This window comes from Protopterus annectens, chromosome 2.part0 (assembly GCF_019279795.1).
Source record: "Protopterus annectens isolate FY-2018-M chromosome 2.part0, PAN1.0, whole genome shotgun sequence".
Taxonomy (NCBI): Eukaryota; Metazoa; Chordata; order Ceratodontiformes; family Protopteridae; genus Protopterus; species Protopterus annectens.
Genome location: NC_056728.1, coordinates 81,562,500 through 81,589,092, shown reverse-complemented (window position 1 = coordinate 81,589,092; position 26,593 = coordinate 81,562,500).

Genomic DNA, 26,593 nt, shown 5'->3' with positions numbered 1-26,593 from the left:
ACATGCGTGAATGGGCATACCTTCGTTCAAGGTTGTGCATCAGGGCTGGTAACTCGGCACGTAAAAATCAACTACCAATCATTAGCGGACCGGAGTTCCGCTGTGGTGACCCCTAACCAGGAAAAGCTGAAAGACACAACAACAACTAATACTTCTCTCCTCTTACCCACCCTCCCTCCAGTATTTTATTCTAAGTAATACTAATGCTGTTCTACTCTTACCCCCTTGTAATTTATTCTAATTAATACTAATGTTACTCTCCTCTTATCCCCTCCTCCAATGTCTCTTCTCTTTTTCTGTTTATTTTTGTGTAACTGTTTCATGGAGTGACAGGCTGAATAGGAATTATTCTTTAGGTAGCTGCAGCGGTAGATTCCCGTCAGTACCGATGGATACCTGTGACAATCCTCTTTTCTCTCACTGCTTTTGGTGATGCTTCCTTGTCCAGTACTCATATCCGTCAATTCATTAAAAGTAGGCAATTGCCCATGTAATAAAATTACTGAACCATTCATCTATGTTGTAAACAATAATGTTGGGAGCTTATTGGAAGAACTATTTAAATAACATATGCCGTCTTATTTTCTGAAGTGATGCTCCAAATAAAGATGCCTTTTAATGCAATACAGTCGAAGCACAGTATTTGACTGACTCATGTGTAATAAAAAAGTATATAATTTAATCACTATCATGTGCCAATAGACAGCCCGTGTTTTTGCTTTGTTAATAAATTCATTATAGAAGTGGTTGGGATTGGTATAATGGTTAATGTGTTTACCTCACAGACACAAGATACAGGGTTGATTCCCACCTTCGAAAAGGAAATTAGCAAGGCTTAAAATTGCTCACAAGGGCAGCTAGCCTTGCACTTGCCTAAGAAGCTGTGAGACTATAACAGGCTTCTCAGGGAAGTAGTGAGGCAGTTTGGAAACAACTGTTCAAATGTTCAAATTTTGCTTCTGCAAATCTGAATATGTGCAGAGCAATGGAGTGAAAGTATAATTTCTTGATAACCATGAAACAAACAAATACCTGCATAGTTTTCAAAGGAGAGAAACTGTGAGCAGTGAAAAAACAATAAACCAAACAACCTCAAGGCAGTCACTAAATGTTCCAACTGAGCAAACAACTCGAAGTGAACACAGTAAATGTTATTAAAATAAACATTATGTTAAGCGCTTTCATCCCTACACAACAGGGACTTCATCAGAACATGGTAAGTTAGTGTCAATCAACATTAAATAGTATAATTATACAAGCACATGACTAAAAGCAGCAAATGGTAGCACATAGTTAATTAAGCATTTCCAATCTTACAACTCAAAATATACAATTAAAAAAAAACAACATTAACAAACAAATAGAAAATGGCAAATTTATGATGGGATTGCACTTAATCATAGCACCATGAGTGCACCATGCAACCCCCTTTCACTATGGATTATATCAACAATATTTATGAAGCTATTGGGCAGGCTGAGTTTTAGTTATGGAGGACATTTCCCTGTTTCGGGCATTCACAGAGGATAGCTCGGAGGGAGAAACATCAGAATGTACCCTATTATGGGAAAGTAGGATGCCAGCAGCCTGCAATGAATTCCTGCCACAATCAGCACAAGTGTTAGAGGTCCTTATAGACAATTCCACTGACAATTCTTGCTTAGATGTTTCTTCTGTCCAGAGTGGTGGTTATTATTTATCTGAGGAATTAGAATGTATCTTTTTATGAGCAGGTAGGATGCCACCAACCTGTAATGAGTTTTCCCTGCAACTAGTTCAGGCATCAGAGCATCTTGCTGATAATGTTATTGGCAATTCTTTTTAAACTCTTCTTGTTTTCTTATTGGTGTTGATTATATGCTTGATGGATGCAACAGCTAGCCCCATGCTAAACCCTTAGTATGTGAATACAAGGATTTTAAGATTTTTAATTATAGTAATGAACATATTGAAGAAAAGCTGTTTAATTTGTTCATTAAAGGCTTTTTCTTTGTGCCTACAATGTCTTATGATATTGCTGACCTATTAATTGACTTAAAATTATTTGTACAAAAGTTGAATTTGAAGGTTATATTCCAGGACACACACAAAACTATTGTCAACAAGGGGATTTTTGTTAGATCTGCCATATTTAACCTCCAGTTACATCCTACACTACAGTTATATGAAAAGTTTTGTGAAAAAGACTTTAGAAAATTGTTGCAGCACTCATGTTTTAGATACACGAGTAATATGAGTCTTGAGAAACAAAGACTAATCAAATATTTGGTTAATAATCATGAGTTGAGAATAAAGAAGCCAGATAAAGGTGGGGGTATAGTGTTGATGGACACTATAGATTAAATGTCCAGGATGCATAGGCTCCTGAACTATGATGCACAATTCACAAGAATCTTTAAAAATGAGATTAATATAGCATGTTACAAAAATTATTTGATGTTGAAGAACCTCTTGGATCAGGGTGCTATAGACTTTAATCTTGATCCCAGCTATCGTTAGCATACCTAAATTCCACACAAATATTTGTGACCCCCCCTTTGCATACCATTGCTTCAGCATCAAGTTCTAAGAATCATACTTTAGCCCTTTACAAAGATGTCATCCTAATAAAAAAATTTTGAAGAATTTCCCTATGTGTTGCAAGATTCATGGGATTTTTTTAAGATGTATACAGCAGGAACTATAATGAGGCATGGATCCTAGTTACAGTTGATGTAATTGACCTTTTTTCTGTTATACCACATTCTACTGGTCTTGATTGGTTTAGGGATGCATATGTTCACTACAAATATATTTTGTACAGAAAGGTCAATATGCTAGTTGATTTTTTTGGAATTGGTTTTTCCCAATAACTTTTTGTATTGCGAAGGAGAATATTTTAAGCAGGTTTTATGGGTAGCAATGGACACAGCTTACTCCCCATTATATGCCAATATAATCCTTTAATATTATGTTTCCTAATCAGAATTTATGCCATTTGTAGTATCACAATTTCTTTTTCTGGATGACATATTAATTGTTTGGAAAGGTAATACACTGGCACTGGATAACTTTATGGTCTCTGTTAATTATTCTACTGACCTCCTAAAGTTCACATCTTCTTATTCCCATCACTCCAATAATTATTTAAATATTAACCTGAATAAGGATGTGACTAAGCAAAACTTTACTTCAAGCTTACATAGGAAGCCCACATATTCCAATCCCTTCCTGCACTACACAAGTAACTATCCTTTTTCAAAAAAGAAAAGTCTTGTGAAAAAGCAAATGGTCCGCATCTCCAGAATTGTGTCTGCTGAGGAGCAATTCCACTTAGAAATCAATAAACTCATAAATATGTTTTCTGATTGAGGCTATCCCATTCAGATGTTCCACAAAATTAGGTATGAGGTCTCTAGGAAGAGATCTACTTCCATCCTCTTTTAGGAAGAGGGCTTCAGCATATACAACCTAAAACTAATGAGCATACTGATTTTGAACAAACTATGCTTATTAAATATAGCCTAGGTAATAAACTTATTACTATGGTACACAACTGAAAGGTCATTGAATATGACAACCTTATTTTTAGTATATTAGGTGATGGCCCCCAATTTGTCTTTATGAGACATTTGAATTTAAAAGAACATTTTCAGATGGCCAAGGATACTACCCGCAACAATAACATCAAGAGATCCCTGAAAGGGATGCAGAAATGTGGTTGTTGTTCTCTGTGTAAGTTTATTTCTGTGGGACTGACCTTAAGGCTTAGAATCTCACACTATGCATTCAAATTATCACACAGACATAGCCACAACATGGTTAGAGTGGTGTATGTGACATTCTCTGAAGATTTGTCATCATTTTTACAATGGCAAAATTGAAAGACCACTGAAAAAACATATTTATGAGCACATTTATGATTTGACTACCACCAATGACAACAATTCTTTATACAAATGCAAGCTCACATGTCTCAACAACAAAATTTTCCAATTCTTATATTGGAACATTTCTTTCCCAATGTAAGAGGGGGAGTCTTGGGAACAAAGGCTGGAGTTCCACAAGCTGTTCTGGCAACTCAGATTGGCAGCCAACCAGCCCCCTGGTTTGAATGACATGATTTCTATTAGCAGTGTTTTAAAAATGTGAGCCCCTAAGTTCTAATTTGTTTAATCATTTTTTAACTAGAATGCATTTACTATTTTATTACTTAGCAATCAAGGTTGTTTATTTTTAAATTGTATATTTTGAAATTGTAAATTTGTAGATTGGAAATGCTTAATTAACTGTGTGCTACTATTTGTGGCTTTTAGTCATGTGCTTGATTAATTATACTATTTAACATTGATTTATACTGACTTATCATGTTCTGATGAAGTTCTTGTCATGTAGGGATGAAAACGCTTAATATAACATTTAATTTAAACATTTTCCTGTGTTCACTTCAGAGTTGTTTGCTCAGTTGGAACTTTTAGTAACTGTCTTGAAGTTGTATGGTTCATTCTCAACAACCTGAAAGACTGGCAAACCCAAAATTCAAGGGAAGGTTGGAACCTGATATGGCATAATGCTGTGACCTCTTTAATCACTTCTTATAACTTCCAACTCAGATTGTTGTTTTTAGAAGTTAATATAGACACCCACACCATTTGCCAGTTATCAAACTCCTTTTTTATCTAAAGGGGTGACATCTGGAAACATATAAGCACAAGATTGAAAATGTTGGCTTTCTATAGAAAGTTAATTCAAATATTTGTGACCTAAAATCTTTACAAATTAAAACATCCAGAAAAGTAATGTTATCAATAGAATATGTAAAAGTAAAATGTAAAAATTTGCTAGTAGAATTTCTGGATCACCTGTTTATAAAAAAAAAAAACAGCTATTTTTTCCACTGAGGAGATGGAAATATAATTTTTTGTGGTTACTTTCATTGTGTGTTGCTGTACTCTAGGCATGTATGATTGCTAGGCATATATTCCTTGTGTATATGTGTGTGTGTGTGTGTGTGTGTGTGTGTGTGTGTGTGTGTGACCACTTTAAAATTAGTGCGGTACAATTCACTGGCATAACTTTGAACATGCATAGTACATTCCAGTAAGAAAATGACAAGTGCAGCTGAAAAATACAAAGGAAAAAAAATCACAGTTGTGTCAATAGTTCTAATACTGTAGCTAAATCTGTACATGAGAACAAACGATACATGTGCACCTTTCATTTCATTGACCTTATAATGTTTTGAAAAAAAAGCATATAGACATGCTTATTATAGCTGGGTACATGATTTTGTATTTCAGACTAGCTACATTGCTTTCTGTATGAATTATTATTTTGTTTTCTTGCTTAACTGCTTATTGTATTACTCTTCACCATATCTATCATACAACTGGTCTAGTCCAAGTAGCCATTCTGGTTTACACACACATATGCAAATACACACACACACACACACACACACACACACACACACACACACACACACACACACACACACACACACACACACCAAATGCATAGCCCTTGTCATAGTGATAAGGATCATAAGGCTGATGATGTGACATGGCTGGTAAGACTCTAAATAACAGTAATTGAAAGGAGCCACTCAGTATTTCATGGCATTATGTTATTTAAATAAAAAACACAGTACTTTCTGGGAAATACAACACAGTTCAGAGTTCAGAGTGTGGTTTTTGGTAGCTGAGACATGAGACCAGTTCAGGAAGGTGGACTCCAGAGTCATGTCTACACGTTGCATAGACACAGCAATTTCTTCCAGAAATAAATATGTTTTAGTTGAAAGGGTAAATAAATGTGGTGCTCTGTGTGATATTTTAAAGAACCTTTTGAGTTTTTACATGTAAGGAGTTTTTTGCTCATCGGGATAACATGCCTTTTTTTCCACAAGAAATAAAAATACTCCTTACATTGGATTTATATATTTTCTGATTGTAGAAGGAGACAACAAGATGGCTGCACTTTGAGTAACAGCTTAATTTCACCTCTCCCAGTGTGAAAATAGAAACTCAGAAGAGAGAACCAATAAACTCGTATGTGAATTGAAGGTGCATTTTTTGTTGTTGTTTGAAGGCTTTCAATAAAGCACAAAGTTTTGTAAGATGTTACATAGGCTCAAATGGATATGACAAGAAAAAGCTGTATAATAAGATCAACCTGCCAAACATTAGTGCAGGCATGTAACACCAAAGCTAGAAATGGATAGTTAACAAAAAAGCTGTTAAACGTAAAAGGTGGGAATAATAACTTTTTAAAGTAATGACACTTTCTATTTTATCTTTAAATGTTAATGGTCTCACAAATATATGCAAAAAAGAAAGAATAGTGAACTATATTAACATCTGGAGTGCAAAGAGCTATGTTGCAGGAGATACATTTAGAAAGAAATGAACACGTGAATTTGATAAAGATTTTCAGGATGGTTATTCAGTGGAATATCTCGAGCAAAGGATTCAGGTCATAGCCTGCTATAGGTCTCGAACCATGTCCCAAGACTCACACTCCATGTTCCTAAGCACCCTGGAGAATATTAGGGTCCAATCTAACACTTTCATACTGGGTGACTTCAACTATCCCTCCATTAACTGGGAAAATTACTCATGGTACCAATGTACTTGCCCAACGTTTCCTGGAAATCATTAAATCCAATACCCTGGACCAGCTCGTTCTTACCCCCACTAGAGGTAGCAACATCCTTGACCTGTTCATTACTAACATGGGCGACTGTTGCTCTACACCAATAGTCAACTCCTCCCTGGTTAGATTCAACCACAAACAAATCACAAACTAATCACCTTGAAAATCCACACCCCCCCTCCCCCACAAAGGTAACCACCATGGAAAAACTTCTCCAAAGCACCCATGCAAATGGAGAATAGTTGCATGACCGCCAAATCATACAACAATGCACTGTATGAACATGTACACAAATGCATGGATCTCGCCATACCCAATAGAACCAAACTGCTCTCCTCCAAAAAAGGAAGCCAATCTGGTGGTCCCCTGCCATAAAAAAACTCTACAACAGAAGGAGGAAACTGATGTGGAATAAGGTGAAGTCCAAAGACTGGAAAAACTCCCTTATCAGCCTCAACAAAAAGTGGAGATCTCTCATCAAATCTTCTAAAGCTAGCTATGAAAACAGAATTACAGCAGATAGTAAAGATAACCACAAGGCCTTCTATAGTTATGTAAAGAATCTCCACGGCAATACTCAGATTTGCTCTGAGCTACTGCACAATGGTACCTCCTATACTGAGCCAACAGATATTGCCAAATACTGGCCAACAGATTCAGTTCCAACTTTACCCCTCCTCCCCAAAGGACCAATCACAATACCAGTAGATTGCCAGGCACCAGTATTACTGCTACATAGGTTAAAACAGCACTGTCCAAGGCCACAAAAGTTTCTATGAGACCTGACAATATCCCTGGATGTATTCTACATGAACTACAGAGTGAACTGGCACCTCACCTGTGTGCCCTGTTCAATCACAGCCTCACCCCAGGCTTTGTCCTTACTGAATGGTGCACTGCTACAGTCATCCCTCTCTGCAAAGGAGGAGTGACTACAGACCCTGGAAACTATCACCTCATTAGCCTAACAAGTCTGATATGCAAAGCTATGGAACACATCATCATGGACCTAATAAACAAAAATATATGGAATCTCCACAACTCTGGATCTCACACAGTTTGGTTTTGTGAAAGGTAGATCATGCCTGCTCAACTTGGTCTACTTCTTTGAGTCAGTCACCAGAGCAGTGGATGACGGCAAGGTGGTTCATACAGCCTACCTTGATCTAGCCAAGGCCTTTGATACCATTCCCCACTCAGGAATCATAGAAAAACTCACTAAGCTAGGCATCAAACCCTATGTCAGTAGGTGGGTTGCAAACTGGCTCACAGATAGAACCCACAGTGTGAAAGTAGCTGACTCCAAGTCAGACTGCCTACCAGTCACAAGTGGAGTCCCACAGGGATCAGTCCTGGGTCCTCTCCTGTTTGATATCTAGTTCTCAGAAGTCCAGGCCAACACAAAGGGACTCTGGCTGACAAAGTTCACAGACAATTGCAAGTTGGGAGCCATTATTAACTTCCTAAGTGATGCTGACATCCTACAGAAAGGCCTCACTGAGACCAATGACTGGTGTCAAACTATGGCCTTAAACTCAATGCCAAAAAAAGTGATGTCATCCCCTTTGGGAAAAACCCAGTTTCCATGAATTACCACATCAATGGTAGTCCACTGAACACAGAAGGTGTTATAAGAGATCTGGGAACACAGGTTGAAAGCAACCTCTCTTTTGACCACCACATTGGCACTATGGTCAGAAAGTCCTTCTATGTGGCACATCTCATTACTAAAGGTTTTGCATCCAGGAATAAAGAGGACATTGTCTCCCTCGACTCTTCCCTCATTAGGTCAGTCATCAAGTACAATGCCCCATTTGGCATGTACCTCACTAGACAACTGCAACAACTGGAGAGGCTGCAAAAGTACCTCGCAAAGAGGATCTTAGGCCTTAAACACTTGTGCTATATGGACAGACTCTAAAAACTCCAAGTATTCTCTGTCTCATATCGCCTACTTAGAGGCGATCTCTGCTTGACTTACAAAGCCATGTCTGACCCAGCTCTGTTTGAAATTCTACATCTAAAGGGTGTATGAGGATCCCTCAGCACCACACACTCCAGAGACCTCAACCTCATTACCACAATCAACAGGACATGGTGGAGGGACAGGTTTATAACCTAGAGACTGGCCATGCTATGGAATAAACTTCCCATACATGTCAAACAGAGCACCTCACTGGCTCTCTTGAAGAGAAATCTTGATGAATGGATGGGAAATAGAAAATTCATCCCAGGGATCACTCCAGTGGCTCTACTCGACAGAGGCACCGAGAACTAAGGTTGGGTGGCAAGATGCCAGGGTAATCCTATGGGCTAGGCTTGTAAAGGCTCCAGGGCCATTAGCATAGTAAACACCTATGAATGTATGAACCTACAAACTTATATTAATTGCAAGAGGAACTCCAATAGTGATAGAAAAGGATGAAAAAGATAATAATGGCAACTATGTAGTACTAAGGTACTACTGGCAATGGACGAGGATTACACTTTCTTGTATTTATATTCCACTTAAAACTGCTATAATGGAGCTTAGAAATTTTTGGGAGAAATATTTAAGTTTTAGCAGGGAATATTACTTATAGGTGGGGACTGGAATTTGATTTACAGCAGTGAAGATGTGTCTGGGATACTCAAAAGCAAAAATATAACAAAGGAGGGTAGATTTTTGAAAAAAAAATGAAAATATTAGGCTTGGAAGACATGAATTCAGTAGTAGACGTTTGGAGTTAATTTGCATATTATTCCCCAAGATGCAAAAACTGGGCTAGGCTAAAAAGAACTTACATTTCATAGGAACATGTGCATTCAGTTGAAAGTTTTGATATACAGTCAATAACTATTTCAGATCATACTTCAATAATAACTAAAATAAAAATGCAGGGTAATGAAATAAAAATGAGACACTGACGTTCTGTCGAAACAAGAGGAATTTAAGGAATGGGTAGTGAGGGCTTGGCCATGATGCCAGTCTGATAGCAGCAGAAATCCATAGCTCTGCTTAGATTTTAACATCCTGACAGGAAATATACTTTAATTCTTAGAAAATTCTATCTAAAAGTGTTCTAAAAGATAGATTATATTTTATATGTTATATTTATCCTATATAGTATTATTTTTTATAGTTCACTGGATGAACATTTATTTGGTTTTTTATATGTAGCATATGCATTTATCAATTCAATGCATATTCTTGTAATTATATAATATTATATATTACATCATATATTATATGTTACATATAATATTATGTTAAGTAATTTAGTTTTAGTTTTTTATTTTTTTGTTTTAATATACATTTTTTGTTGCCTCAATTGTGTGTGTCATATTCACAAAGAATATGACTGTAATGAAATTATCGTAAGATATTCATGCAAAAATTTATAATATGCTTTATTCTATATACATAAATATATATATTTCTTCAAATAATTTATATTTACATTTTTACATATATTCATTTTTCATATTAGTTTTTATTAATTTCATTTATTTTAATTAAATGTTTAACAATGTTTAATAAAAGAAATAGATCTTTTAAACAATGTATTTATAATATAGTTAGTATAAATATATATTGTGAATTTATATGTCTCTTTAAATGGAGATGTTTTTGACCGCCAAAATTTAACAATTGAGTATAAAAGGGTGTGTTTTATAATGGGTTAATTGTTGGTTTGAAAAAGCACTTGTTGCGAAAGCGCTTACCACTGTTAATCAGAGGGATCCAATAAATCTATTTAGTTTTAAAGATTTTCTGAAGTTTTCCTGCTTTTTGTCGTGAATACGAATATATTTTGGTTGTGCCTGCTATTGTCTGCTGTTTGGTCTGAATAGACCTGAACTTCTTTTTATTACAGCATTTGGCACGTCTACTATCCTGAAGGCTTGGTGGTTTATTTTGGTCTGAATAGACCTTGGCTTACATGCGACATCTGGTATACTGCTAAATACCTGCCTCCAGAGCCCTTCGAAGCACGGTTTTGTGCAACAGAACAACGGAAGGGTTGTATACACATTTCTTAGCTGTTGGTCAAAACAGCGTGAATTTGCAACGCGAGGTAGACCTATTCCAAACGGACAGTTTGTTTTATATTTGGTTTGGTTGCTGCATACTTTTTTGGTTACGGGTGAGTTCATAACGGGAGGTAGACTCATCTCAAACGGACAGTTTGTTTCACATTTTGCTTGACTGCTATACGTTCCTTGGCAACGGGTGAATAGCGGAAATTTATGGTTATTTTCTGCTGATTGGATAGATCGTGAAAGGACTGTGTGAGACTATAAAAAGGTAACTTTGTTTCTAACTGAAAGTCATTCTTGTTGTGGAAGACTGTTGACAAAAACTCTTTTTCAATTAGAACCAACAGGTTCACCAGAGCTGACACCAACATTTATTACACTTTATAGACTCTTTATTATTTTCTAAAAATTAATACACAGTCAAGAGATTTTTTTAATTATTCCTGTCAAAAAGTTTTCTACTGTAGATCTCAACATGAGCAACGTGAAGAACCCACACCAGGAGAGTGCAGTGAAGAAAGAACTACATCTTATAATAACAAACATCCAAGAACTGTCACTAAAAACAAGAGCAACGTGAAGAGCCCCCACCAGGAGAGTGCAGTGAAGAAATAACTACATCTTATAATAACAAACATCCAAGAACTGTCACTAAAAACATGAGCAACGTGAAGAACCCACACCAGGAGAGTGCAGTGAAGAAAGAACTACATCTTATAATAACAAACATCCAAGAACTGTCACTAAAGCATGAGCAACGTGAAGAACCCACACCAGGAGAGTGCAGTGAAGAAAGAACTACATCTTATAATAACAAACATCCAAGAACTGTCACTAAAAACATGAGCAACGTGAAGAACCCACACCAGGAGAGTGCAGTGAAGAAAGAACTACATCGTATAATAACTAACATCCAAGAACTGTCAATAAAAACATGAGCAACGTGAAGAACCCACACCAGGAGAGTGCAGTGAAGAAAGAACTACATCTTATAATAACAAACATCCAAGAACTGTCACTAAAAACATGAGCAACGTGAAGAACCCACACCAGGAGAGTGCAGTGAAGAAATAACTACATCTTATAATAACAAACATCCAAGAACTGTCACTAAAGCATGAGCAACGTGAAGAACCCACACCAGGAGAGTGCAGTGAAGAAAGAACTACATCTTATAATAACAAACATCCAAGAGCTGTCACTAAAAACATGAGCAACGTGAAGAACCCACACCAGGAGAGTGCAGTGAAGAAATAACTACATCTTATAATAACAAACATCCAAGAACTGTCACTAAAAACATGAGCAACGTGAAGAACCCACACCAGGAGAGTGCAGTGAAGAAAGAACTACATCTTATAGTAACAAACATCCAAGAACTGTCACTAAAAACATGAGCAACGTGAAGAACCCACACCAGGAGAGTGCAGTGAAGAAAGAACTACATCTTATAACAACAAACATCCAAGAACTGTCACTAAAAATGGGCAAATTTGAAAACAAAATGGATATTATCAAACAAGAATGCAGTAAACAACTGGAGCTTCTAAATGGAATAGTAAAATAACAATTTGAACAGATTCTTGCCTTAGAGAAAACAAAAACTGACCTGAATACTAGAGTGACAGAAAATGAACATCACAATGAATTTCTTCTGAAACAAAACACCAGGGTGCTTGAGAAACTGGAAGACCTTGAAAGTAGATCAAGGAGGAATAACATAGGAATATGTGGAATTCCTGAGAAAGAAGAGGGTGCTAACATGACTCAGTTCCTCAATAAGTGGCTTTCATCAGCACTAAACATGCCTGAATCCCTCTCTTTTGGAATTGAAAGGGCAATTCCAGCTTCATCTCTGAGTTCATCTAACCCCAGGTCTATAATAGTGAGACTTTTTTACCTCACAAGACAAGGACTTAGAGCTAAAATCAGCTTGAATTAATTCTCCTATCAAGATGGGTGAAAAAGTTATTTGTTTTGACAATGACTATACCTTTAAAGTCATAGCCAGAAGAAAGGAGTGTGTTCCTCTAATTTAGTCCTTGAAAAAAGGCCAATATTAAAGCTAAAATTCTTTTTCCTGCAAGAATAAAAATCACCTTGTCAAAAGGAGTGAAGATCTTTGATTCCCTACAAGTTGTTGTTGTGTCTTTTGGCTTTTCCCGGTTAGGGGTCGCCACAGTGGAACTCCGGTCCGCTAATGATTGGCAGTAGCTTTTACGTGTCAAGTTGCCGGCCCTGACACACAACCTTCAACGAAGGCACGCCCATTCACGCATGTCTCCACACAGAAGATTCTCTAGCTGAAAATCGAACAGGACAACGTCATACTGTGAGGCGACAACGCTACCGCAGCACCACCAGAAGCAGTAGAATTTATCCAAAAGAAGAAAATACTGTAGGACATAGAAGAAATGGAATGGTCATCCCAGAGTTTGAAGAGACAGGCAACAAAATATGGATGGTCTGTGAAGGAAGGAGCAAACAAAACTAAGAAACTAAAGGACAAATGAATAAATTCCATCTAATTTTAAATGCTTTGTTTTATGAATCATAATATTTGATTCTGGAAACTCTCTATGCTGTAAGGTAATGTGAATCATCTTTATCATTAACTTTCTCTTTTCCTTTCTATATCTATTTCTTCTAATTACATATAGTACTGAGTATTTAAATAACACTCTCTCTCTTTCTCTCAATGTCTTCTTTCTTCCTATTCTTTTTTGTTACTAATGTTCCATTTCTCTCTTTCCCCATTATAAGTACTATACATACTTTTCCCTTTTAAATAACTACAAATGATGTATGTCTTGTAATTCTTCAGTAACAGTATAATTTGACTTAATACCAAAGTGCATTTTTTCTAGTGGGTCAGTAGTGGGGTAACAATGTGTTTCTGATAAGTGTTTCTAACTAGATGTTTTAGACTCTTTGTTTAGATATATATAAACATTAATACAGTACATTAATGGTGCTTTATAGATAGCTAAATATAATATAATATATATATATATATATATATATATATATATATATATATATATATATATATATATAGGTCTACTTCATATGACCTAAATTTCATTTGACTGAGACCAAAACACTGAAAGTTCAAAAGACTGAAAACTCATTTGACTGAAACTCATAACACTGACACATTAAAGTAAAAGGTATATGCCCTTTTCCCCACTGTAGTGTGCTCCTGGAGTTAGTATATATAGTTGGGGGGTGTGGGGGGCACAGCCCCCCACATACTTTATACATTTTAAACCATACATATGGAAATTTATAACTGCAATGAATAACTCTTTGCAGAAAACAATATTTACCTAAACTATGTGGGGGGCTGTGCCCCACACCCCCCCAACTATATTATATACTAACTCCAGGATCACACTACAGTGGGGAAAAGGGCATATACATTTTACTTTAATGTGTCAGTGTTATGAGTTTCAGTCAAATGAGTTTTCAGTCTTATAGGTTCATAGGTTCATAGGTTAGAACTAGGCTAACTGCCCTTGTGAGCCATTTTAAGCCTAGCCAATTATCCCTTGTGAGATTCAAACCCTGTACCTTGTGTTTGTAAGGCAAACACCTTAACCATTAGGCCACCCTCCCAACCCCAGTGTTTTAGTCTCAGTCAAATGAATTTCAGTCAAATGAAATTTAGGTCATATGAAGTAGACCCATATATATATATATATATATATATATATATATATATATATATATATATATATATATACACACACACACTTTTTTTCTAAATATCTGTTTTTATATGAAAGGGTTAATTTTTTCATGATGTTGATGTTTTGTGAGGAAACTGGTGGTCTGTGTGATTGTTCTCATTGTGGAGACTCATGACATGCAGGAAAAAGGCAGCTCAAGTGTTTATTTATTTATTTTTTTGCTTTCTGTAAACTCTAAAAGCTTCAAGACTTGAATTTCCTGCCAAAACTGCTTTTTGCTCACTAGAGACAACCTCTGTTGTGCATGGGCCTATTTAGATACTTTTTAACAAGTTTATGAAGCTGCAGCTTGAGGAAACAACAGTGATGACATCATTTGACCTTTTGAACTTGTTAAATGGTTGTATTTAGAATTCTTTTCTCTTGAAATTCTGTTATCCTTCACTTAGATACTTTAAATGTTAAATGATTAGTTCTGATGGAAGTGTTTGACTCCTTTGAAAATACCTATGTCTTTTATAGATGCATACATTCTGTAGATTCACTGATACTATTAGTAAATAAATGACATCAAGTGAACTAGGAGCTGCATTAGAAAACTTATTATGCATATTAACATCGGACTTATGTTATATAACTAAACCTTTAGAAACTAAACAGAGGGTTGTGAGCCTTTTCTTTTTCTTTTTTGTTTTGTTAATGTATATGGGTAATATGTGTATAAGTGTAAAATATAATAGTTATGTTGTAATAAGTGTTATATATATATATTCAACAGATCCTGACATGAAAAATATTAGATAGATGACTGACAAAATGGTTAAATCATCTGATGTTTCTTGAAAAGTCTTGGAAATATTGACAATCTTCTTAACCTTCAGCTTGTAATGTTTATACATACTTTGATCTGTTATGTATTTCTGGCATATCTACTTATTAGAGGTGATATTATCGTATGTGACATATTCATATAGCTTCAGTTATATTGGACACTCTCATTCTAATGTATATTTCTTGGTTTTAGATTTCTTTAGTTGCTTTCATAATACTTTTCTTTTTTGTTTTTATACTATATTCTAAGCAGAGATGGATAATTTGTATCTTTTGGTGTTGGAGAGGTGGTGGTTGGATGGTTTAGTTAAGTTGTTAACTAAACCAGAAACTTTATGTTTCATGTATGTGTTTGTAAATAGTTTTGGGTTTTTAAAAGTAGTGCTTATTATTATGCATCCATGATAAGTAAGTTTTCAATAGATTTCAATTCAACATGGAAGAAAGGTCTTTCAGAAAGTAACAACATACATAGTATAGTCAATGTCTTATAACTGTTTATCATTAAATATTAGTGGTTTGAACAATAATGTCAAAAGAGCTGGTTTGCTTAAATATATTAAAATGCATAAGGCCCAGATCATGTTTTTACAGGAAACCCATCTATTAAAAAAGATCTACAATACTCATTTAATGGCCATACCATTCTGGCTGATTCATGTTTTAAGACTAAGAGAAGGGCACTCTTATTGTATGGAAAAATACTTATACTATGCCAAGAATTATAGATACAATTTCGGATAAAGATGGAATGGAAATCAGTAGGAATTATTATACTTTGATTAATACATACTGGATACCAGGACTAAGTACTAAATATGTTGACAAATACCTGGACCTGGTTACTTTAAATGCAAAAGGGGGAATTATAGCAACATGTGATTTTAACTACCTATTATCAGGCAATGATACTTCTAGAAATGGTAAAATAAAACTAACATCTCAAGCCAAGAAGTTAAATGACTTCACAAACCAGATGAACCTTAAAGATATACATGGTCTAAGAGAACCTTATTCTATACTCACTATTCATATCAGTTTGGTACAACAACAAACATTAATAAGGTCTTTGTATCAAATAATATATACCCTAAAATAAGTGACATATCTATAATGACTTGTCCACTTTCAGACTATAATGCTATAAACTTTACATTAACTATGCATAGAGATGATTTAATATTTCTAGACAGAATTCCTGCTTACATAACTAAGTTAAAATACTTCAGGGAGTGGATAATGGAAGAAATATATGGAAACAAATGATAATGGTGAATTGACTGACACTATACTATGGGACACCTTTAAAGTTTATATATAAGTTACAATAAAATCTTGGTACCTTAAAAAAAAGGAAAGAGTGGAACAAAGAACTTTTAGACTTACAAAAAAAAATAGACAAGATAAAAATGGATGCAAAACCAAATAATAAAATAGCACATAACGAGATTACTAAGTTAAATCAAAAATATTTTGACGTTCTGAATCATAAGGTAGCCATAAACCTGGATAAATTGAAATTACAATCTTATGCTGTAAATCCCAAACATCTACACAAAATAGCAGTAAGATCCAAATAAATAAATAAATAAATAAATAAAAAATAAATAAATAAACAATCAAAATCTTGTTAATGAGATTAAATATAAATATGATGGTTCAGTTAAGAGTACATCTAACTTAATGGGCATATTAGAAGTTTTCAAAAACTACTATAAAGATATAAATAATAACACACCACTCTTGGAGACAGATAATGTAATAAATATAACTACTAAGGTGTCAATGCAACAAAATAACATATTAAATAAACAAATAACACTAACAGAAGTGAAACAGCAAATAAAATATTTAAAAGATAATAAAGCTCCAGGACTGGATGGAATAATTCCTGAACTATAGAAGACTTTTCCTGAATATATAATAAAGAAAATGATGGGTGCCTTTACTATGGTTAAGCAAAAATGTATAACATCCCATCGTGGAAATATTCAATTATCTCTCCCATATTAAAACAAGGTTAGGACCCCAAATCCTGTGATTCATATATGCCAATTTTGTTACTAAACACTGATTATAAAATTTTCATGACAATATTAGCTAATAGGATAAAGCAAATATTGCCTAGTCTAATACATAATGATCAGACAGGGTTCATTCTTCATAGAAAAGTGCAAGATAACATTATTAAATTACTATCATTAATAGACATAGCATGCAAATACAAAAAACAACTAACTATTATCAGCCTAGACATAGAAAATGCTTTTGATTCCATTAGTTGGTCTTATCTACAAAGAATCCTGATTGGTTTTAAATTCTCCTCAGATTTTGACAACTTATTAATGAAAATTTATAGTGGGGCACAAGCTTATGTGAAAATTGGATCATGTCTATCCTCACCACTAGAAATCCTCAAGGGAACTAGACAAGGTTGTCCTTTGTCACCATTATTGTTTGCTCTTTCAGTGGAACCTTTTGCTACATATATGAGAAACAAGCAATATATAAAAGGTGTTCAAGTTAATCAGGACTATTGTCCTAAGATACAATTATTTGCTGATGATATGTTGTTAATGTTGGGTGATATTAATGGTACTTTGGATGATGTTATAAATACCTTAAGCAAGTTTGAAAGAAATTCAGGCAAATTTAATCATAATAAATCCAAAACATTACTAATTAACAAAAAAGATCAACAAAAAAACTAAGAGAGAATAGCCTGTTTAATTGGGAGAATGATGTATTAGAATATTTGAGTGGCAGTATAAAGAGTACATGGAAAGAGTCTGTTAAACTAAACTATAATAATTTAATAACCACTATTAGTGAACTAATCAAAATATGGAATACAATGTTCTTCACAATGGAGGACAGGCTCTCTTTACTTAAAATAATAATTTTACCTAAAATGTTGTTTTATATACAGTCATTGATACTACCCCCTACCAAAACCTTATTTAAAATTTGATTCCATGCTACTTAAATTTTTATGGTTCCCCTTAAAACCTAAGATTGCATATAAATGGCACATTAGAGCTTGGAACAGTAATGGGATAGCACTCCCTAGCTTAGAGCTTTATTCTAAATCAGTTATAATTAATGTACTATTACATTGGATCACACCTACCTATATATCTGGCTGGAAATAATACATGTGATTCATATAACTGATGTCAGAACTATAGAAAGTCAATTTAAGGAACAATATGGAATAAGTAGAGTTCATTGGCTTTTATGTGAATTTTGTTTATTTAATAAGAAGTTTGATCATTTTTTATGGCATCAATCAAATATTTAATAACTTTCAAAATATAATTGATTGTAATTACAGCATTAAACAATTTCTATTTCTTATATTCCCTGTAGCATACTCCACTGACTGCCTAGACTCTTTCAACATCAATGCAATACAAAAATTAAAGGAAAATAACTTGATATTCTGGCATCAGTTTATAGAAAATAAGAGTATTAAACCACTAAACTTTCTTTTATGTAGTTTTGATAATAGTCAAGACTGTTGTTTATACACTCATTACGGCAGTTTATAGAAAACAAAATGAGAGTATCAATCAACCTAGAGATTGAATCTATACCTAGTTTGATCCAGCTTTCTATTAGGTGTCTTGAAAAGACAGATGATCAAAAATTAAGTATCTCACCTATCTATAAGATACTAAGAGAAGACACTCTAAAATTTGACTCATATTTTTGGAATTACTATGTAAAGATTAATGGAGAACAAATATCTGATGAATCCAAATAATTGTTATTGAAATCTACATATGGTACCTCTTCTTCATTATATTGGAGATTGTATACATGTTCATTTATGAATAGTAGTTTCTATACTCCACATAAAATAAATCTTATACTCAAAAACAGTGAAAGTAAATGTTGGAAATGTGATGAATTACTTAGAGGCCAACTGGATTCCCGTGTTCGTTGAATGTAGAAATGTTCAGTACTGGAAAGACTTCAGATATTTTGTAAATGCTTTATGGTCTGACAACTGTCATATTTCTAACTTATTAATCCTATTCAATGTTCCTATATCTAATGTAATACCTAAATCTCAAATTCAGTTACTCTGGTCAATTCTTGCAATTGCCAGAAAAGTTATTGCTTTGAACTGGAAAAGTAAACAAGATTTGATGTTTAAAGATTGTATTAATTTAGCAAAGCTGTTTGTAAAAAAGAACTGCAAACCATTTGTTATAGAACTCATAGCATTACTCATAAAAACTAGCATGGCAAAAATTAGAAAACCTTTTGAACAAATACTGATAACTTCTCATGGATAAAATGATTGTTTATCTTGGATGAATGTAAATATTGTAAATAGTTTTGTTATTGTTTTATTGTATTTGCTATATGCACATTTGCATATGTTTATAATGAAAACAAAATAAAACATTTTTTGAGAAAAAAAGAAGGGGTAGTGGAAATTATTCAGGAGTTATTAGAGAAGACAAAAATTTCTTCTGAAAATATAGCTAAGGAGTGGGATAAAATTAAAGTGGAGTTTAAAAATAGAGTGGAAATAAAATAAGAGAGATATGGTTAAGAAGTGACCAGAATTATTTAAAGGGGACAGATAAGTGTTAAAGTATTGTAGAATAGGAGGAATCTCAAAGAATAAAAAGAGTAATTGCAGAATGTTAAACAGAAAATAAGGGATTACCTTGATAATATGCATGAATTTAGAAAGACTGCTTTTAAGCAACTTTTTTTTGATAATAACTCCAGAGCACAAAAACTTTTAGCACAATGACCCAGGCAACAGAAAGTAAAAAGGGTTGTCACCAAGCTTAGGGAGCCTATAGCAAGAAAGATAGCAAGATATCATGTAGAGGTACTAGAAATATTTAGAAAATTGTATGAAAGTCTGTATATGGAAATCAAAAAAGGACAAATGGAAATGTTTATGGAAGAATTAAATATGCCAAGGTTTGAAGTATATGAGGCTCAATTAGTAATGGTTAGGAGGAGATGAGATAAAAATTGTGATGTAGAACCAATCTACAGGAATGTCCCCAGGAATAAATGGTATTTCTGTGGAAGTTTGGAAGCTAGGAGCACAGAAACTGATAAAGATTTGGAAGGTTTTATTTAACAGTATTTAAAGAGGAGAAGCACCAATATCCTGGAAGAAAGTGGTGCTGGCCGTAATACCTAATGAGGACAAAGACCTATCAGATCCAGATACATACAGACACATTTGAATCCTAAACCATGATTATGAAGTGTTTATGTCTCTAAGTGCTAAAAGAATGGCAACTGTGACACACAGATTGATAGAAATGGATCAATGTGGTTTTGTGAAGGGGAGATAAACATTAGACAACATTAGCAGAACACTGATGATCCAGAGAGAAGCAGAACATAAGAAATTACCACTGTTGTTTGTGGGGTTTGATGCAGACAAAGCATTTGACAGAGTAAGCTGGGAGTTTAGGGCAATGGAAGCATTTGCATTCCCTGATATAATTATAAGGTTGGTTAGGAGGATATATGAGGGATTGGAGGCGAAAATTAAAGTGGGTGGGTTCCCCTCTGATAATTTTTGTCTGAGGAGAGGAAGTAGGCAGGGGTGTCCTCTTTTCCCTTTGCTATTTGCATTCTTTTTAGAAACACTGGCAAGAAATAGTAAGGGACTCGGAAATTCAAGGATATAATTGATATTGAAGTCAAATAAATCTGGCTGCATTTGCAGATATTATTTTATACTTGATAAAACCAGAAAAGGACATGTCAGTGTTGTGGAACATTCTGAAGCAATTTCAAATCTTTTTGGGATACAAAATTAATAGAGCTAAGACAAAAGCTAATGCTGTGAATTATGTACCTACACACAAATTGATTCATCAATATCCATTTTTATAGGGGCATGATAAAAATGAAGTACTTAGGAATATAGATAAAAAAGGATTTTGGTGTGGCAGCTAAGGATATGTGGGAAGAGACTAAAAAAAGATAATACAAAAAGTGATAAACTGGAAGCTCTGTTATATGGATATGGATATGGATAGCAAGCTTCAAGCAGTTAATATGTTTTTAGTCCCTTTAGTTTTATACGTAGGTCAGGCATATTTTTATCAACCACAGCAGAAGTTAAGGATAGCAATTAATAAAGAGATGAAGGATTTTATGTGGGAGGGGAAGATGGCAAGAGTCAAGTGGGATAAACTGATTCTTCCAATAGAAAAAGGCAGTTTGGGATTAATCAATTTGAATGGGTATTTCAGAGCTACACAGTTAATGCTCCTGTACACAGCACAAGCAGAAAGCTATAATTCAAAGTGGAAATGGATGATGATGAAACAGGGGGGAAGCTCAAGAAACAAGGAGAGGCTGGGATGTTGGGTGCAGATCCTTAAGGAAAATAATAACCAAACAGAATATTATATTCATAAAGCAGCAGAAAGTATTCTGAGAACTAAGCCAACACAGGAATTGAGAAAGGATATTCTGCCAATAGGGATGACTGCAATTAGGGATACAGACAATAGGCAAGTAAGGGCTGGAATTTATTGGAGAAAACTGGCAAAAGAACCAAGGTATTGAGAGCAAATAATTAGAGATGGAAATATGATAAAATAGGAGGAGGCCAAGAATTTATTTGGACTGCAGACTAGCGACTGCTTTCAATATCAAGGATTGAATATAGGTAAAGAAAAAAATAGGGGGATCCTAAGCAAAAGACCAGTACTGTTAGAGTTTTTACTAGACTCTAGAACAGAAGCTGCTGTTAAAAAAGGAATAATTAGTAGAGCATACAAAGTATCGTATGTTAACTATAGGAATCAGTCACAGGAGATTAGAAAGGATTGGGAAGAGAGATTAGATAAGCAATTCACAAATAAATAATGAGGGGGTATGTGTATGTCTCCCAAATATGCAACAAAGTCTAGAAGAAGTTTTCTTCAGGTAGACAGCAACTGTTGGAGGTGTGATGGGGAAGAAAGTGGTAATTGGGAACATATTTTCTAGGAGTGTAATGAACTGGCAGACTTTAAATATTCCCCTATAGACTGCTCTGTCAGAAATACTGGGTTAACTGGTGTAACTAAGGAAATGATTTTTTAGCAATGATAGAGAATATGAATTGCTTAGACATAGTAATGCCTTGCTGAGTCTAATTATGGTTACTACAAAAAAGGAGTTGCTATAAAATGAAGATCAAAGTCTAAACCAACTGTACTAGAAGATAAAAAACAAAACTGGAATTAGGATCTTTAGAAAAGGGTAGGAGTAAATTGCATAGAAAAAAGGTAATTGTGGGAACACTACATGCAGAGGAGGAACGAGGTTTAAAAGGCGGCAGGATTTGAATGAGCTATGTATTGTCTGACTGACAATGACTGCATAGATTAGAAATGATGTATAATGTTTGCAAGTAAAATTATCTCATATTTGTGATGTATAATGTTTGCAGCTAAAACGATGTCAGTATGGTTTGTTTTCATTTATATAAATGCATAATCACCTATGTCATACATAATTTAATAAAGATGTTTATTGTTAAAAACAAAACAGATGCTCTATAAATGAATTTAACATTGCTTTCTATCCCCAAATTCCAGCTAACCCATTTCCCACAGGATCCACACCCTGTTGAATGCCTTTGTGAATTCAGTCTTCACTAACCTTTCTAGATGTTCATTTCACAAATTCATAACAGTCTGCCTGAAGAAGTACATTTGGTGATACATAAGTAGTAAGTCCTTATCATCTGTCTTTCCAATTTAGAATGATCACTTCATATCTCCAAGACATGATCTTTTACACCCATATTATGTTGTTCTTATCTTTTCTGATTTCAAGTGAAAATCAGCTATTTTGAAACAGAAAACCATGTACTCAGCTATATATAGCATGTTTGTGAGGTCAATGAAATGAAAGGTGCACATATATTGTCTGTGATTAAATTTCATGTCTTACTTCTCAGGTACAGATTTAGCTACAGTATTAGAACTATTGACACAACTGTATTTTTTTTGCTTTGTATTTTTTAGCCTCACTTCTTACTGTTTTACTGGAATGTTCCTGCTGCTTCAGTCTCCTGACATATATTTTCCAACATCCCTCATGCATTTTTGGTGGTTATCCTCTGTACTTCCAACAACTTCCTCTCCTTGTGTAGTTTCCAGTACTTCATAAAGTACTCAATCTGCAGTCTGACCAGAGCTGGGTGAAATAGGAGTATTACCTCTTTACTTCTGAAGTCTGGCCTCTGATCATATATTCCATCTTTTTCTTTGCTGTCTCCACAGTATTCTTACTGTGTTTTTGGTGGTCCAATCATGGTATGAGCAAAACCTCTGCATCCTTTTCCTGCTCTGATGCCATCAGTTCTTCACACCTTAATTAATATATCACATCAGGGTTATTCTATCTCAAGTGCAGTATTTTCCATTTATATGCAGTGAACCTCAATTGGCACCTTTCTGCTTGTTTGGTCAGCTTTCCAAAGTCTTCCCTATTAGAATGCTCCCCATTATCCTCTACTGCTCTACCTATATTTGAGCCATTAGTGAAAAGTATAATCCTGTTTTGTATGCTGTATGATACAACTGTTCTGAAGAGTACTCAGTCCATTACAGGCCCTTACAGAACTCTACAGTCATTTTCTGCGTCCCTGATATCATCTTTTTTTCCAGAACAACCTTTGTGCTACCATTCATCAATGCAGCAATCCAGCTGATTAGCCTTGACACTCTTCCCAGCCCCCTTAGTAGTCACCTGTATAGAACAGAGTCAAAACCCTTGGTGAAGTCATACAGATCCCCTGCCAAATTCTCTTGTAACCTTCTTCTTGCAATGAACTCATGTTGGTTGATATCCTTGAGATTGTTGTCTTCTAAGGAAACAATCAGCCTTTCTTTTAAGATTTTCTCTGTGGTTTTCTCTGCCACTGTTAGACTACCAGAAGCATAGTTCCCTGAACTTTTGTATTCCTCCTTTTACAAGAGAGCCACACTTGCTATCCACCAATCCACAAGTATTTCTGCATTGGCAGTGGCGTGATCTGTTGTACACCTCTTGCAGATGGTTACAGCAGCACATTTGCAAGATTCCTGAGGATCCTGGGAGATCTCCTATCTTATTCTTGCACTTTATAATCTCTAATGGCTATCACTTCCTTCTCCACCTCCTGCCTATCTATCCTTGTGCCTGTCTATTGCTCTCCCACCTCTTTTTGAAAATGGGAGCAAAGTATTCAGTACCTCTTTTTGTTTCTGTTATTGTCCAGCCTCCCTTCTTCTTTCTGCTACATATGTAAAAAGGCTTTATTCCCCTCCTTGACCCTTTATGTCAACTCCCTTTCAGCTTGTCCCTTTACTGTCTTGACCTCCTTTATTGCTGTTCTGCTTACCTCTGTGTTTTTTACCCCCCCCCACACAGCCGATCTTCAGCACAACCCAGTGCTCCTATCCTTTGTTGGGTTTATTCACCCCTCCTAAATTTCACTGGTTCAGTCCAACAGGGTTGGGATCACTGAGGAGCTTAAAGTAACCTGGGGCCATATGTCATATGCAGCTGTGGAGGGTTTTTCCTGTTATGACCTTATTTTCTCTCCCTTCCTGCATTGCCTTTTAATGTCCAGCAGTGCTGATGTGGCATATTACCTCACTTCCTCAGCAGCTCAGTCAATGTCCACCTCTTCCTCTCTATGAAAAGTGACCCACTCTGCTTTTCCCAGCCTCCACCTGGGATCATATGTGGGGAATATCCACATGACTGACAGTCCCCCAGTATGGGCATGTCCATACCTCCCTGCCAGTACCTCAGACACCTGACCCACTACTTTGTCCCACCTCTTAGGTTCATAGGCAGTTACTAGGCATGCAGCTCAGGAAACCATTAAGGAACTTACCCAGCTTGCCAATTCCACCAAAGGACTGTCTGGTTAAGGTACTTGCTCAAGGTCACACAGTAGACAAATGAAGTCTGAAGGAATCAAAAACTCTGTACCACACTTCATATGCCTAATCCTCTGTGTGAACTGCCAGACTCTTGCAAAACCTATCCTTTGCCATTGATACATTTGGACCAGCGAACAAAACCAACAGATGAATACGAACCTCCAAGAAGGAAGACCACAGTACCACCAGAAAAGTTTATTAATGAATGTTGAGCACTTTCATCTGAGTAAGACCAGACTTCTTCAGAAAAACTTAGATAAAAAACACTCCCCTTAAATACTTTCCTTTAACAAGTCACCTAATTAGTACAATTAAAATTTAAAGTAACAACCATTAATACCTAAAATAATTACGTACTTCTACATAAAACAACCACATATTTTCGTTTTTCTAGAAATACTCATACATTCATTTACTCCTGGAAATTATGTAGCATTTAATCTCAACTGGCAGCGTAATTCACACTCTTCACATTTTTCTGGAACAATTCTACCTTGTACATCATAATAAATTTGTTGGATTACTAAGAAACCAAATGTATGGTCACCGCATTTCTCTATATGTCTACTTAATGAATTTGTTTTGGCTTTTTTGGAAATATCAGAAATGTGTTCATATATCCTAGAATTAAATGTTCTAGCAGTTTTTCCTACATAAAATGCAGGACATGTCATACACTTTGCTAAGTAAACAATATTGTTGGATAAACAATCAAAATGTGAATGTATATACAATTTAATACCATTCAAAACAGAAAGGTGTCCAGTTTCCAATATATGTATGCACTGGTTACAACTTCCACATTTAAAATTCCCTATTCTTCTATTTATATGTCCTCCTTCTATTAAACATCCACCCCCCCTCTTCAAAAGGTTCTTAAAGTTTAAGTCTCTTTTGAAAGTACACCTTGGGGTACTACCAAAAAGATCCAACAAATCCTGATCTAAAGTTAATAAGGGCCAATTTTTCTCAATGATGTCACAAATTTCCACACTATCTTTATTGTACATACATACAAAAGAAAACCGCCCATCATATTTAATATTATCCCTATCCACAATTTGAACCTCTGAGCTCAAATGGTTGACATTACTCTTATTTAAAATGGGTGAATAAATATTCCTATTTCTCTTGTCAAGAATTTCCTTGTGCAGATTCTTCAATAAGTGCTCAGGATACCCTCTAGCTGTAAACATTTTAAGAATAAATTAAATTTCCTGAACAAAATCTGCATCCCTCGTGACCATTCTAGCTGCCCTAACAAGTTGACCTTTCACTCCTGCCTTCTGATGAGGGGAATGGCAGCTAGAATAGTCAAAATATGCATTAGAAAATGTAAATTTTCTAAATATCCTTGAGTAAAGCTGCCTCTGCTCAAGGTCCAGTGAGATTTCAACATCCAAATAAGATATTTCCACTGTACACATATGTAAATTTCAAAAATTCCACTGAACTGTTAATATACTCAAAGAATTCCTGTAGTTCACC